The sequence below is a fragment of the Gobio gobio genome (assembly GCF_949357685.1).
Source record: "Gobio gobio genome assembly, chromosome: 8".
Classification (NCBI taxonomy): domain Eukaryota; kingdom Metazoa; phylum Chordata; class Actinopteri; order Cypriniformes; family Gobionidae; genus Gobio; species Gobio gobio.
Window position 1 is genome coordinate 20062903 of NC_137114.1, and position 15238 is coordinate 20078140.

The window sequence follows — 15238 nt, forward strand, 5'->3', positions numbered from 1 at the left end:
AACTTTTGTTGGACGTTTTATTCTGGTGTTAAAATAACGTAATCTGCACGTTGGAATAGGACGTTTAAAAAACGTCATGACAGTACCAAAATACAACCAGATGCCAAACCTCCAATGATAGGCTACGTTCTGTTTGTGTAAAAATATCAGTAACATTTTACCATTGAGGCGATTCAGTGACTGAGTGAGACTGATTTATGCAGTTGAGCATTCGATATCAAAAGGACTTAAAGGTAGCCTAATATGTGAATGCTTACTTTCAGTGGTCTCTGTTCATTCAACTGATAGCAAGCTATATTAGAATAATCCAATCGATTATTGTTGTTTCATAGCTCATCACGAGCCTGGCGCGTGGATCAAACAGCTCATAGAGTGTAAAAATGAGCCCGATCACACGAAAATGCGTATAAATATTACTATATACGCACGAACCTAGGGTGTGATGATGTAGGGCTAGGCTGCACTATCCAATTAAACAACGTTATCAACTTTCGGGACATTTTCTACTCCATCAGTAAGCCTATGTGCTGTTTTAATTCTTGAAACGCTGTGTAATTGACATATGACGTGTTTAATGGGCGAGCGTGTTGAACATTCGAGTCGCTTTTAAACTGGAGCGGTGGGAGTTACCATGGAAACGGGGCGACACAGTGGAACAGCAAGACTCCGCCTGCGTCCTGTCACTGTTGTTTTCACTGATTTCAGGTAAGTTTAGTCCCTAAAATTACACATATAATGTTAAATTACACATATATTACATACAACTGTTCCGTTGTTATGTTGAATATTTAATTTAAAGAAATGGTTTAACGTTAGTGTCTTCGGAAAAAATCCGTTAGCCGTTAGGCTAACTTTATGAGAGGTAACGTTAACTTAGGCTAAAGTAACTAGCCTTGTGAGCTCTTGTTTATGAAAGTTTGGGGTTTTAATCACATATTATGTGAAGATACGAGGGCTTTGATAGTTTTGTTAACGTTTTGCTGGCAATTTGTCAATGGATGAATGGAAGTAACGTTAATCTAATTATTTAACCTAAAAGTTTGCACTGTAAAGTTAATCGGTGACGTCACTCACATGGAGCGTGACAATGAGCTGAAACTATTTCAAACACCTTTTTTCTTTTATCTTACATGGTTTTCCATCAATTATTATTATTACGATATATCTCCATGCATCTGTAAAACCCCAAAACATAAATTCTGATATCTAAAGATATTATATATTGTATATCCTGTATATTCTTACTTTTTTCAGCATTTTAACCACGTGCTCTAGTTTATTTATTTCTAATAAACCTGACATTGTATACCACATATTGTTGGCTCTGTGACAAATTGTTTATGTTTCTAGATTCTGATGGATGTGCACAGAACATCTCTAAGGTACTATGAACCATCTGACTTGTGTAAGTAAAACCTCAAACATTCCTGTGTGTATATGATACAACAAATGTTGATAGTTCTTGTAAATTAAATGGTAAAATGTTCATGAAGTGACTCTGAGAGCAGCTCTGCAGATAAAGTTAATGTATAGAGAGACAGCAGACACTGAAATCATTGCAAGCGTCACACACGCTTTAGTTTGCGTAGTAGTCGAAACTGCAGCGCTCATTCACACAGACATGGCAGAACATAAAGACTTCAGATTTCATTAGCAGTTTTTTTAGCTTTAATATTCACAGGCACTAGTCTGTATCGGTATCTGATTCATTGTACCGCCCTACTTTTAATTTATTAATTCAAAAATTGCCAAATTCTGTGGTTCCAAGTTCCGCTTTATACAGTAAATTGTGACTGGATTCTGTGGTTTCATGCATGTTTTTGCATCACGGAAATCATATGACTCTACGTGGTATTTGCAGTATTAAAGAGATTTAGTTTTGAGAGTTATTTATTGTTGTGTTATAAATTTGTTACCATTAGTATAAGAAGGGTATGAATGACTAAAAGACTAAATTTCAGTCCGGCAGAATTCTCTGCACACTTTACCACAGAGGCCAAATGAGCATTTTGAATGTAAGAACCTCACATTATATTTATAACAATCCTTGTTGATATTTGAATTGTATTTCAGGGCAGTTTGTGAAGACAGAGATAAACAAGAGATGTTGGGACAGAAGTCGGTTCCAGACCCACCTTCCACACCAGATTTCTCTCTCATATGGATTGCTGTCTGCTGTCATATTATGTTCTCTGCAGAATTAGGTGCATGCAGATATTACTCAAGAATATGACTAAACTTTGTTTGCTATAATACATCTATTTAGTGCACCAGTGTGAAACATACTTCCCCCCACATTTGCTGTATATCTATATCTTTGTCATAGTATTCTTTCAGTGGTTAAGGGGATTTTACATGACGGGCGTCAACGTTAGTAAATGCAATGATCTCTATGAAATGAAGCGTCAGATTTCTGGTGTTGTGCCGAAATCTGACCTACCAAATTATGTGACCCTAGTTGACTGTTACAACTAAACCCATCCCTAATCCTAACCTTATAACTAGGGTCACAGAATTCAGCACTATAACAGAATGAATCTGCATTGAATGAATGGTTTACTTACTAACTCACTCATTAAGACAGCCCCTTGCTGCCACCTACTGGCATAACAATGTAACCTGCTACGGAAGTGCTGAAAAACAACTAAAACACAGACTGTTTCTCAAAATCAAGTATGCAAATATTATAAAATATTATTTATTGAACAATAATAGCCATTATAAACTTTACATATGTAATGTATATTAATTAATAAGTTATAAATTGTATTTTAATTATTATAACAATTGCAATAAAATAATTTGTAACTAGTTAGAGAAAATTTACATTTTACAGATGAGTTTTTTTCTGTTATAACATCTGTGCACTGACATTTCTTGGATTTTTCTATTTGTTAATGTTCTTATTTAAATTTGCTGTACTTTATTTGTACCATTTTGTTTTATTGGCGTAGTTTTATTTATCTGTTAAGAATTTTCTGTTATTATTAATGAGGGCGCTAATTGTAGTCTTTGAAAAAAATCTCAAGGTCCTTGAAAGTACTGGAATTTAATTATACATTATCTCTACAAACAATGACAAAGGTGTTATCATTTAACACTTTTGTTGTTGTTCCAAACTTGTGTGACTTTGTTAGACATTAAAGTTAATGTTTCTGACCTTATTCACCATTCACTTTCTTTGGTTCAAAATAGTGAATGGTGAATAAGGAACATTATGCTTATCTCCTGACTAAGGTTAACATTAACACCTCCATTTGTTCAAAAGTGGAAAGAAAGTCATACAGGTTTACATTGGATTTACGCAGGGATGAGTAAATGACAGATTTTTCTTTTTTGTGAACGACCTAATCATATTTCTTATATTGTGTGAATAAATACAATGAGTGACTACATTTGTGTATAGTATAAATTATTAGTACTACATATGTTAATGTAGTTTCATAAAATGGGCAACAACCAGAGGTCCGCCCTACAGGTAAGGTGAAATGTAAAAAGTGTTAGTAATGAGCTGAATATTCAGATGTACAGAAATATCGTAACCTGTGACTAGCCTATGACGAATTATAAAGAGATCTATAAATACCACTTAATCTATTTCTCTTACTGTAGTTATAATATTATTTTATATTAAAGTCATTTTTCAAAGATAACAGTAAAAACATTTTGATTACATGTGTGAAGTGAAGAACAGTTTGGACGTGATAAATACGTTTCTGCAACGTTGAAAGGAGACGTGGTAACGTGATAAAAACGTTATAAATACATTTCTGCAACGTTGTGAAAAAACGTTTTTATAACGTGAAAAAAACCAGACATCTGTCGTATTAAATACGTAGGATAAAAACGTTATCACGACCTTTTCACAACGTGAAAAAAAAGTTTTTACAACGTTGCTGTGTTTGCTGGGTTTGTGCTGCTGCTTGTATTTAAATTATTTGTTCTTATTATTAGGGGTTCAAGCACGAAGTGCTGAACACCTATTGTATTTGTGCTGATTTTTAGGGGTTCAAGCACGAAGTGCTGAAACCCTATTGTATTTGTGCTGATTTTTAGGGGTTCAAGCACGAAGTGCTGAAACCCTATTGTATTTGTGCTGATTTTTATTAGGGGTTCAAGCACGAAGTGCTGAAACCCTATTGTAATTGTACTGATTTTTATTATTAGGGGTTCAAGCACGAAGTGCTGAAACCCTATTGTAATTGTAAGGGTTTTTATTATTATTATTCTCCGCTAAAACGCATCGTGCAGCCCAAACCGTAAGGGCTGGAGCGTTGAAACTTTGTCAGATGGTAGCCCAAAAATCGAGGAGAGGTTATCAAATTATGAGCCAAATTGGCCTATAGGTGGCGCTATAGCAATCAATTGTGCGAAACTGCTCATAACTCCTAAACCGTATGTCATAGACTCAAGTGTCTTATATCATTGGAAAGCTGAATACCTGACGTAAATAATGTATATCTCCGATTTCATTTCCGGTATGCAAATTTTTCCGTCATTTTGAATTTTGTTGAAAAACTACTTTTGCGAACTAGTCCCTGGATTTTAACCCGATCGGAACCAAACCAGTGCAGAAATGTTCTCTGGAGTCTGAATATCCATAATTATCGAAAAAAAGTTGAAATTTCGATTCACGGTTGCTAAGGTGCAGAAAACGAATGTTGTGGGAGGAGCCTATTTTACTAAAATGGCTATAACTCAAGAACAAAATGAGATATTTTTACCAAACTTTGTACACATGTGTATGGACTGAGTCTTGGGTCAGGATAAAAGAATCGCGACGATTGAACACTTGGTGGTGCTATAACACGAAAAAAACATGAAAATGGCTATAACGACCCGACCGCTAGTCCGATTGACTTGAAAATTGGTATGCAGTGTCTTGGTCCAAGGTACCATATATGTCTATGAGGACATTGGCGTATCTCAAAAAACATGGCTGCTATTGGCCAATGAAGTTTGAGCACCTCTAAGACAAGGTTAACGGAGGCTGATCGGAATGAAACTCGGTGGGCATGTTTGACTCATGGACTTAGAGGTCTGTAAGAATTTTGAAAGAAATCGGCCACTAGTTGGCGCTAACGAGTTTTTTGGCTCTGTAATCACGTGGTGTTGCACACATCAACCAAATATACACATCATATGATAGGGCTCCTCATACTGAACAACTTTTCCTCTAAAAGCATTGCTGTCAATCAAATCGTTCATTAAATATTTGCGATTATGTTTAAAACCTACTTTTGCGAACTAGTCTCTGGATTTTTGCCTGATCGGAAACAAACCAGTCTAGGACAATTCTCTGGACTCTCTAGATCAATAATTATCAAAAAAAGTTGAACTTTTGCATTTGAATGCCTATAACAGGGTCATTTAGAAGAGGGGCGTAGCAAAATACACTCAAAAGGCTATAAATCCTAAAGGAAAACTCAAAACTTCACGAAAATTATTATGTATATGTAACATAACATGTTGAAAAAGCATGCAAAGTTTCATGGAGATCGGACCATAGGTGGCGCTATAACTGTTAAAAAGCTTTGAAAACCATGTATTCCTATGGTGAAATGCCTGTATTGGCTGTAAATGGTATTCTCCATCTCTGTAATCAGGTGGGGTTAAAAACATCCACATAATATGCATAAATTATGATAGATCTCCTCATACTGAACAACTTTGCCTCAAGAACCAATACTGTCAATCAAATCGTTATTTAAACATTCACAATTATGTTAATAACCTACTTTTGCAAACTAGTCATAGATTTTTCAACCTGATCAGAACCAACCCAGGGCAGTACAATTCTCTGGACTCTTTAGAGCAATAATTATTTTAAAAAAAAAGTTAAACTTTTGCATCTGAATGGCTATAACTGGGTTATTTCAAGATGTGGCCTTGACCAAGTGTCCCCAAATGCCTATATCTATTCAATGAATGCTCAGATATTCTTAAAAACAAGTCAGAACATGTGTACTATGCCTCTAAACAAGCATGAAAATTTTCAGACAGATAGGACCATATTTGCCTCTATAACAGTTAAAAAGCTGAAAATTATGAAAATAATGGTATATTAAGCCAATAAGTGGTCGTTTGCTGCCCCCCGCTGTTCATTTTATTGTACTACACTCTAATATTGATATACAAGTCATTTTCAGCTTTAAATAAATCACTATTTTAACATTTGCTATCACATTTAGTTAAAATTAATCTATTAAGTATCACTATTGACAATTGTCACATTGAGAAATGTGAATCTTGAAGGAGACTTGCAGGAAACATTTTGTTTACTGCAACATCATAAAGTTCAAATGTCTGTAACTACAACAAAATGTGTGTGTGTAGTCCTATGTTTCTGAATACATTTTTAAAAATCTGATTAATAGTTACAAAGAGCTATGTGAAATGATTATAGACCATAGCATTAAAAAAGTGTGTGTGTGTCTGGCCTTGACCAAGTGTCCCCAAATGCCTATATCTATTCAATGAATGCTCAGATATTCTTAAAAACAAGTCAGAACATGTGTAATATGCCTCCAAACAAGCATGACAATTTTCAGACAGATAGGACAATATTTGCCTCTATAACAGTTAAAAAGGTGAAAATGACAGAGTTCATATGAAAATAATGACCAATATGTGGTCTTTTGCTGCCCCCCGCTGTTCATTTTATTGTACTACACTCTAATATTGATCTATGGTTATAGATACATGGTTAATCATAGTAAATAATACTAGAACGTGGTGCATTTCACAAAAAAATGTGACATGCTCATAGACCATTAAAAGATATTTTCACAATAACATATCTCAAAAATATTGTGTGTGTGTGTGTGTGTGTGTGTGTGTGTAACCATGCATAATGGAACAACTGGTTTGAAGCCTGTTTCAGAGCCTATTTTACTAAAAGGGCTATAACTCAGGAACGAAATGAGATATCTTCACCAAACTTGGTACACTTGTGTATGGGATGAGTCTTTGGTCAAGGTAAAAAGAATTGTGAGGATTGAACACTTGGTGGCGCTATAACATAAAAAAACATGAAAAGGGCTATAACCACCCGACTGCCAGTCCGATTGACTTGAAAGTTGGTATGCAGTGTCTTGGTCCAAGGTACCACGCATGTCTATAAAGGAAATTGGCGTAGCTCAAAAAACATGGCCGCCATTGGCCAATGAAATGTGAGCACTTATTAGACAAGGTTAACAGAGGCCGATCGGAAAAAAAGTTGGCGAGCATGTTTGACTCAGGGTCCTAGAGGTCTGTAATAATTTTTTAAGAATTTGGCCACTAGTAGGCGCCAATTAGTTTTATGGCTCTGTAATCACGTGATGTTTCACATATTCTCACAATATTGATATAATTTGATAGATCTCCTCATACTGAACAACTTTGTCTCTAGAAACATTGCTGTCAATCAAATCGTTCATTAAATATTTGTGATTATGTTAAAAACCTACTTTTGCAAATAAGTCCCTGTTTTTTTGCCCGATCGGAACCAAACCAGTCTAGGACAATTCTCTGGACTCTCTAGATCAATATATATCAAAAAAAGTTTAACTTTTGCATTTGGATGGCTATAACAGGGTCATTTCGAAAAGAGGCGTGGCAAAAAACCCTCAAAAGCCTATAAATTCTAAGGGAAAGCTCAAAACTTCACGAAAATTGGTGGCCATGTGTGAGATTAGATCCTTAACAAGCATTAAACGTTTTATAGAGATCGGACCATAGGTGGCGCTATAACTGTTAAAAACCTTTTAAAACCATGTTTCCTATGGTGAATTGCCTGTAAATTGAATTTTCCATCTATTATTTCAGCGTTTAAAATCTTGCTAAATAAAACTTAATGTCTTTTGATGCTTGTGTGCTTAAAGGCCTTAAAGGCTTGAACCCCGCTAAATGCTGCTTGCAGCTTTAATTATTATTATTATTCTCCGCTAAAACGCATCGTGCAGCCCAAACCGTAAGTGCTAGAGACTTGAAACTTGGTCACAAGGTAGTACAAAAATCGAGGAGAGGTTATCAAAATATGAGCCTGATTGGCCAATAGGTGGCGCTATAGCGCAAAAAACAAAAAAACTGCACTATTTTGCTTATATCTCAATAACCCTTTGTCCCAGATCCAAGTGTCTTACATCATTGGAATCCTTGGCTCAAGCCGAACAAAAAATATAGCAGGTTTTTTATTTCCGGTATGCAAATTTTCCCGCCATTTTGGATTTTGTCCAAAACCTACTTTTGCGAACTAGTCCCTGTATTTTTGCCCGATCGGAACCAAACCAGTGCAGAAATGTTCTCTGGAGTCTGATTATCAATAATTATCAAAAAAAAGTTTAAATTTCGATTAACGGTTGCTAAGGGGCCTCAAAACGTCAAAATGGGCGGAGCATAATATTTAAAAAAAGCTATAACTTAGGAAGTAAATGAGATAACTTCACCAAACTTGGTACACATGTGTATATGCTGAGTTTTTGGTCACGATAAAAAAATCGCGATGATTGGGCTCTAGGTGGCGCTATAACACGAAAAAAACATGAAAATGGCTATAACCACCCGACCGCTAGTCCGATTGACTTGAAAATTTGTATGCAGTGTCTTGGTCCAAGGTACCATATATGTCTATGAGGACATTGGCGTATCTCAAAAAACATGGCTGCTATCGGCCAATGAAGTTTGAGCACCTCTAAGACAAGGTTAACGGAGACCGATCGGAATGAAACTCGGTGAGCGTCTTTGACTCATGACCCTAGAGGTCTGTAAGAATTTTGAAAGAAATCGGCCACTAGTTGGCGCTAACGAGTTTTATGGCTCTGTAATCACGTGGTGTTGCACACATCAACCAAATATACATATCATATGATAGGTCTCCTCATGTTGAACAACTTTGCTTCTAGAAGTATTGCTGTCAATCAAATCGTTCATTCAATATTTGTAATTATGTTTAAAACCTACTTTTGCGAACTAGTCCCTGGATTTTTTCCCGATCAGAATCAAACCAGTCTAGGACAATTCTCTGGACTCTCTAGATCAATAATTATCGAAAAAAAGTTAAACTTTTGCATTTGGATGGCTATAACAGGGTCATTTAGAAGAGGGACGTAGCAAAATACACTCAATAGCCTATAAATCCTAATGGAAAACTCAAACCTTCACGAAAATTGTTAAGTATATGTGACATAACATGTTGAAGAAGCATGCAAAGTTTCATGGAGATCGGACCATAGTTGGCGCTATAACTGTTAAAAAGCTTTGAAAACCATGTATTCCCTATGGTGAATTGCCTGTATTGGCTGTAAATGGTATTTTCCATCTCTGTAATCAGGTGGGGTTAAAAACATCCACATAATATGCATATATTATGATAGATCTCCACATGCTAAACAACTTTGCCTCAAGAACCAATACTGGCAATCAAATCGTTATTTAAATATTCACAACTATGTTAAAAACCTCTTTTTGTAAACTAGTCCTAGGTTTTTTGCCCAATCGAACCAAACCACTGCAGTACAATTCTCTGGACTATTTAGAGCAATAATTATATATATAAATAAAAAAGTTCAACTTTTGCATCTGAATGGTTATAACAGGGTAATTTCAAGATGTGGCCTTGACCAAGTGTCCCCGAATGCCTATATCTATTCAATGAATGCTCAGATCTACTTAAAAAACAAGTCAGAACATGTATCCTATAACTCTAAACAAGCATGAAAAATTTCAGACAAATTGGACAATATTTGCCTCTATAACAGTTAAAAAGATTGAAATTACAGAGTTCTGGTATATTAAGCCAATAAGTGGTCGTTTGCTGCCCCCCGCTGTTCATTTTATTGTACTACACACAAAATAATATTATTCTGCCATAAAACGCATCGTGCAGCCCAAACCGTAAGGGCTGGAACTTTGAAACTTTGTCAGATGGTAGTACACAAATCGAGGAGAGGTTATCAAATTATGAGCCAGATTGGCCAATAGGTGGCGCTAAAGCAATCAATTGCGCGAAACCACTCATAACTCCTAAACCGTATGTCGTAGACTCAAGTGTCTTATATCATTGGAAAGGTGAGTCCATGACGAACAAAATGTATATCTCCGATTTCATTTCCGCCGTGATAGATTTTCCGCCATTTTGAATTTTGTCAAAAAACTACTTTTGCAAACTAGTCCTAGGTTTTGCGCTTGATCGGAACCAAACCAGTGCAGAAATGTTCTCTGGAGTCTGAATATCAATAATTATCGAAAAAAAGTTGAAATTTCTATTCACGGTTGCTAAGGGGCGTAAAACGAATGTTGTGGGAGGAGCCTATTTTAATAAAATGGCTATAACTCAAGAACAAAATGAGATATCTTCACCAAACTTGGTACACATGTTTATGGGCTCATTCCTCGGTCTCGATATAAAAATCGCGACGATTGAACACTTGGTGGCGCTATAACACGAAAAAAAACAGGAAAAGGGCTATAACCACCCGACCGCTAGTCTGATTGACTTGAAAATTGGTATGCAGTGTGTTGGTCCAAGGTACCATGCATGTCTATAAGGACATTGGCGTATCTCAAAAAACATGGCCGCCACAGCCAATTAAATTTTAGCACCTATTAGACAAGGTTAACGGAGTCCGATCAGAACGAATCTCAATGGGCATGTTTGACTCATGGCCCTAGAGGTCTATAAGAATTTTGAAAGAAATCAGCCACTAGTTGGCGCTAACGAGTTGTATGGCTCTGTAATCACGTGGTGTTGCACACATCCACAAAATATGCATATCATTTGATAGATCTCCTCATATTGAACAACTTTGCCTCTAGAACCATTGCTGTCAATCAAATTGTTCATTAAATATTTGCAATTATGTTAAAAACCTACTTTTGCGAACTAGTCCCTGGTTTTTTGCCCGATCGGACCCAAACCAGTCTAGGACAATTGTCTGGACTCTCTAGATTATTAATTATCAAAGAAAAGTTCAACTTTTGCATTTGAATGGCTATAGCAAGGTGATTTAGAAGAGGGACATAGCAAAACACACTCAATAGCCTATAAATCTTAAAGGAAAACTCAAAACTTCACGAAAATTGGTGGGCATGTGTGACATTAGATCCTTAACAAGCATACAAAGCTTTATAGAGATCGGACCATAGGTGGCGCTATAACTTTTAAAAACCATATGTTTCCTATGGTAAATTGCCTATATTGCCTGTAATTTGAGTTTTCCATCTATTATTTCAGTGTTTAAAATCTTGCTAAATAAAACTTAATGTATTTTGATGCTTGTGTGCTTAAAGGCCTTAAAGGCTTGAACCCCGCTAAATGCTGCTTGCAGCTTTAATTAGGGGTTCAAGCACGAAGTGCTGAAACCCTATTGTAATTGTACTGATTAGGGGTTCAAGCACGAAGTGCTGAAACCCTATTGTAATTGTATTGATTTTTATTATTATTAGGGGTTCAAGCACGAAGTGCTGAAACCCTATTGTAATTGTATTGATTTTTATTAGGGGTTCAAGCACGAAGTGCTGAAACCCTATTGTAATTGTAAGGGTTTTTATTATTATTATTCTCCGCTAAAACGCATCGTGCAGCCCAAACCGTAAGGGCTGGAGCGTTGAAACTTTGTCAGATGGTAGCCCAAAAATCGAGGAGAGGGTGTCAAAGTATGGCCCCGATTGGCCAATAGGTGGCGCTATAGCAATCAATTGCGCGTAACTGCTCATAACTCCTAAACCGTAAGTTGTACACTCAAGTGTCTTATATCATTGGAAAGCTGAATACCTGAATTAAATAATGTATATATCCGATTTCATTTGCGGTATGCAAATTTTTCCGCCATTTTGAATTTTGTTGAAAAACTACTTTTGCGAACTAGTCCCTGGATTTTAGCCCGATCGGAACCAAACAAGTGCAGAAATGTTCTCTGGAGTCTGAATATTAATAATTATCGAAAAAAAGTATAAATTTCGCTTCAAGGTCGCAAAGGGGCGGAAAACGAATGTTGTGGGAGGAGCCTTTTTTACTAAAATGGCTATAACTCAAGAACAAAATTAGATATCTTTACCAAACTTGGTACACATGTGTATGGGCTGAGTCTTTGGTCACGATAAAATAATCGCGACGATTGACCACTTGGTGGCGCTATAACACGAAAAAAACATGAAAATGGCTATAACCACCCGACCGCTAGTCCGATTGACTTGAAAATTGGTATGCAGTGTCTTGGTCCAAGGTACCATATATATCTATGAGGACATTGGCGTATCTCAAAAAACATGGCTGCTATCGGCTAATGAAGTTTGAGCACCTCTAAGACAAGGTTAACGGAGGCCGATCGGAATGAAACTTGGTGGGCATCTTTGACTCATGGCCCTAGAGGTCTGTAAGAATTTTGAAAGAAATCGGCCACTAGTTGGCGCTAACGAGTTTTATGGCTCTGTAATCACGTGGTGTTGCACACATCAACCAAATATACACATCATATGATAGGTCTCCTCATGCTGAACAACTTTGCCTCTATAAGCATTGCTGTCAATCAAACCGTTCATTAAATATCCGCGATTATGTTTAAAACCTACTTTTGCAAACTAGTCCCTGGATTTTTGCCCGAAGGGAACCAAAGAAGTCTAGAACAATTCTCTGGACTCTCTAGATCAATAATTATTGAAAAAAAGTTGAACTTTTGCATTTGGATAGCTATAACAGGGTCATTTAGAAGAGGGGCGTAGCAAAATACACTCAAAAGCCTATAAATCCTAAAGGAAAACTCAAAACTTCACGAAAATTTTTATGTATATGTAACATAACATGCTGAAAAAGCATGCAACGTTTCATGGAGATCGGACCATAGGTGGCGCTATAACTGTTAAAAAGCTTTGAAAACCATGTATTCCCTATGGTGAAATGCCTGTATTGGCTGTAAATGGTATTTTCCATCTCTGTAATCAGGTGGGGTTAAAAACATCCACATAATATGCATAAATTATGATAGATCTCCTCATACTGAACAACTTTGCTTCAAGAACCAATACTGTCAATCAAATCGTTATTTAAACATTCACAATTATGTTAATAACCTCATTTTGCAATCTTGTCCTAGTTTTTTTGCCCGATTGGAACCAAACCACGGCAGTATGATTCTCTGGACTCTTTAGAGCAATAATTATTTAAAAAAAAGTTAAACTTTTGCATCTGAATGGCTATAACAGGGTTTTTTCAAGATGTGGCCTTGACCAAGTGTCCCCAAATGCCTATATCTATTCAATGAATGCTCAGATATTCTTAAAAACAAGTCAGAACATGTGTATTATGCCTCTAAACAAGCATGAAAAATTTCAGACAGATAGGACAATATTTGCCTCTATAACAGTTAAAAAGCTGAAAATTATGAAAATAATGGTATATTAAGCCAATAAGTGGTCGTTTGCTGCCCCCCGCTGTTCATTTTATTGTACTACACTCTAATATTGATATACAAGTCATTTTCAGCTTTAAATAAATCACTATTTTAACATTTGCTATCACATTTAGTTAAAATTAATCTATTAAGTATTACTATTGACAATTGTCACATTGAGAAATGTGAATCTTGAAGGAGACTTGCAGGAAACATTTTGTTTACTGCAACATCATAAAGTTCAAATGTCTGTAACTACAACAAAATGTGTGTGTAGTCCTATGTTTCTGAATACATTTTTAAAAATCTGATTAATAGTTACAAAGAGCTATGTGAAATGATTATAGACCATAGCATTAAAAAAGTGTGTGTGTGTCTGGCCTTGACCAAGTGTCCCCAAATGCCTATATCTATTCAATGAATGCTCAGATATTCTTAAAAACAAGTCAGAACATGTGTAATATGCCTCCAAACAAGCATGACAATTTTCAGACAGATAGGACAATATTTGCCTCTATAACAGTTAAAAAGGTGAAAATGACAGAGTTCATATGAAAATAATGACCAATATGTGGTCTTTTGCTGCCCCCCGCTGTTCATTTTATTGTACTACACTCTAATATTGATCTATGGTTATAGATACATGGTTAATCATAGTAAATAATACTAGAACGTGGTGCATTTCACAAAAAAATGTGACATGCTCATAGACCATTAAAAGATATTTTCACATTAACATATCTCAAAAATATTGTGTGTGTGTGTGTGTGTGTGTGTGTAACCATGCATAATGGAACAACTGGTTTGAAGCCTGTTTCAGAGCCTATTTTACTAAAAGGGCTATAACTCAGGAACGAAATGAGATATCTTCACCAAACTTGGTACACTTGTGTATGGGATGAGTCTTTGGTCAAGGTAAAAAGAATTGTGAGGATTGAACACTTGGTGGCGCTATAACATAAAAAAAACATGAAAAGGGCTATAACCACCTGACTGCCAGTCCGATTGACTTGAAAGTTGGTATGCAGTGTCTTGGTCCAAGGTACCACGCATGTCTATAAAGGAAATTGGCGTAGCTCAAAAAACATGGCCGCCATTGGCCAATGAAATGTGAGCACTTATTAGACAAGGTTAACAGAGGCCGATCGGAACAAAAGTTGGCGAGCATGTTTGAATCAGGGTCCTAGAGGTCTGTAATAATTTTTTAAGAATTTGGCCACTAGTAGGCGCCAATAAGTTTTATGGCTCTGTAATCACGTGATGTTTCACATATTCTCACAATATTGATATAATTTGATAGATCTCCTCATACTGAACAACTTTGTCTCTAGAAACATTGCTGTCAATCAAATCGTTCATTAAATATTTGTGATTATGTTAAAAACCTACTTTTGCAAATAAGTCCCTGTTTTTTTGCCCGATCGGAACCAAACCAGTCTAGGACAATTCTCTGGACTCTCTAGATCAATAATTATCAAAACAAGTTTAACTTTTGCATTTGGATGGCTATAACAGGGTCATTTCGAAAAGAGGCGTGGCAAAAAACCCTCAAAAGCCTATAAATTCTAAGGGAAAGCTCAAAACTTCACGAAAATTGGTGGCCATGTGTGAGATTAGATCCTTAACAAGCATTAAACGTTTTATAGAGATCGGACCATAGGTGGCGCTATAACTGTTAAAAACCTTTTAAAACCATGTTTCCTATGGTGAATTGCCTGTAAATTGAATTTTCCATCTATTATTTCAGCGTTTAAAATCTTGCTAAATAAAACTTAATGTCTTTTGATGCTTGTGTGCTTAAAGGCCTTAAAGGCTTGAACCCCGCTAAATGCTGCTTGCAGCTTTAATTAGGGGTTCAAGCACGAAGT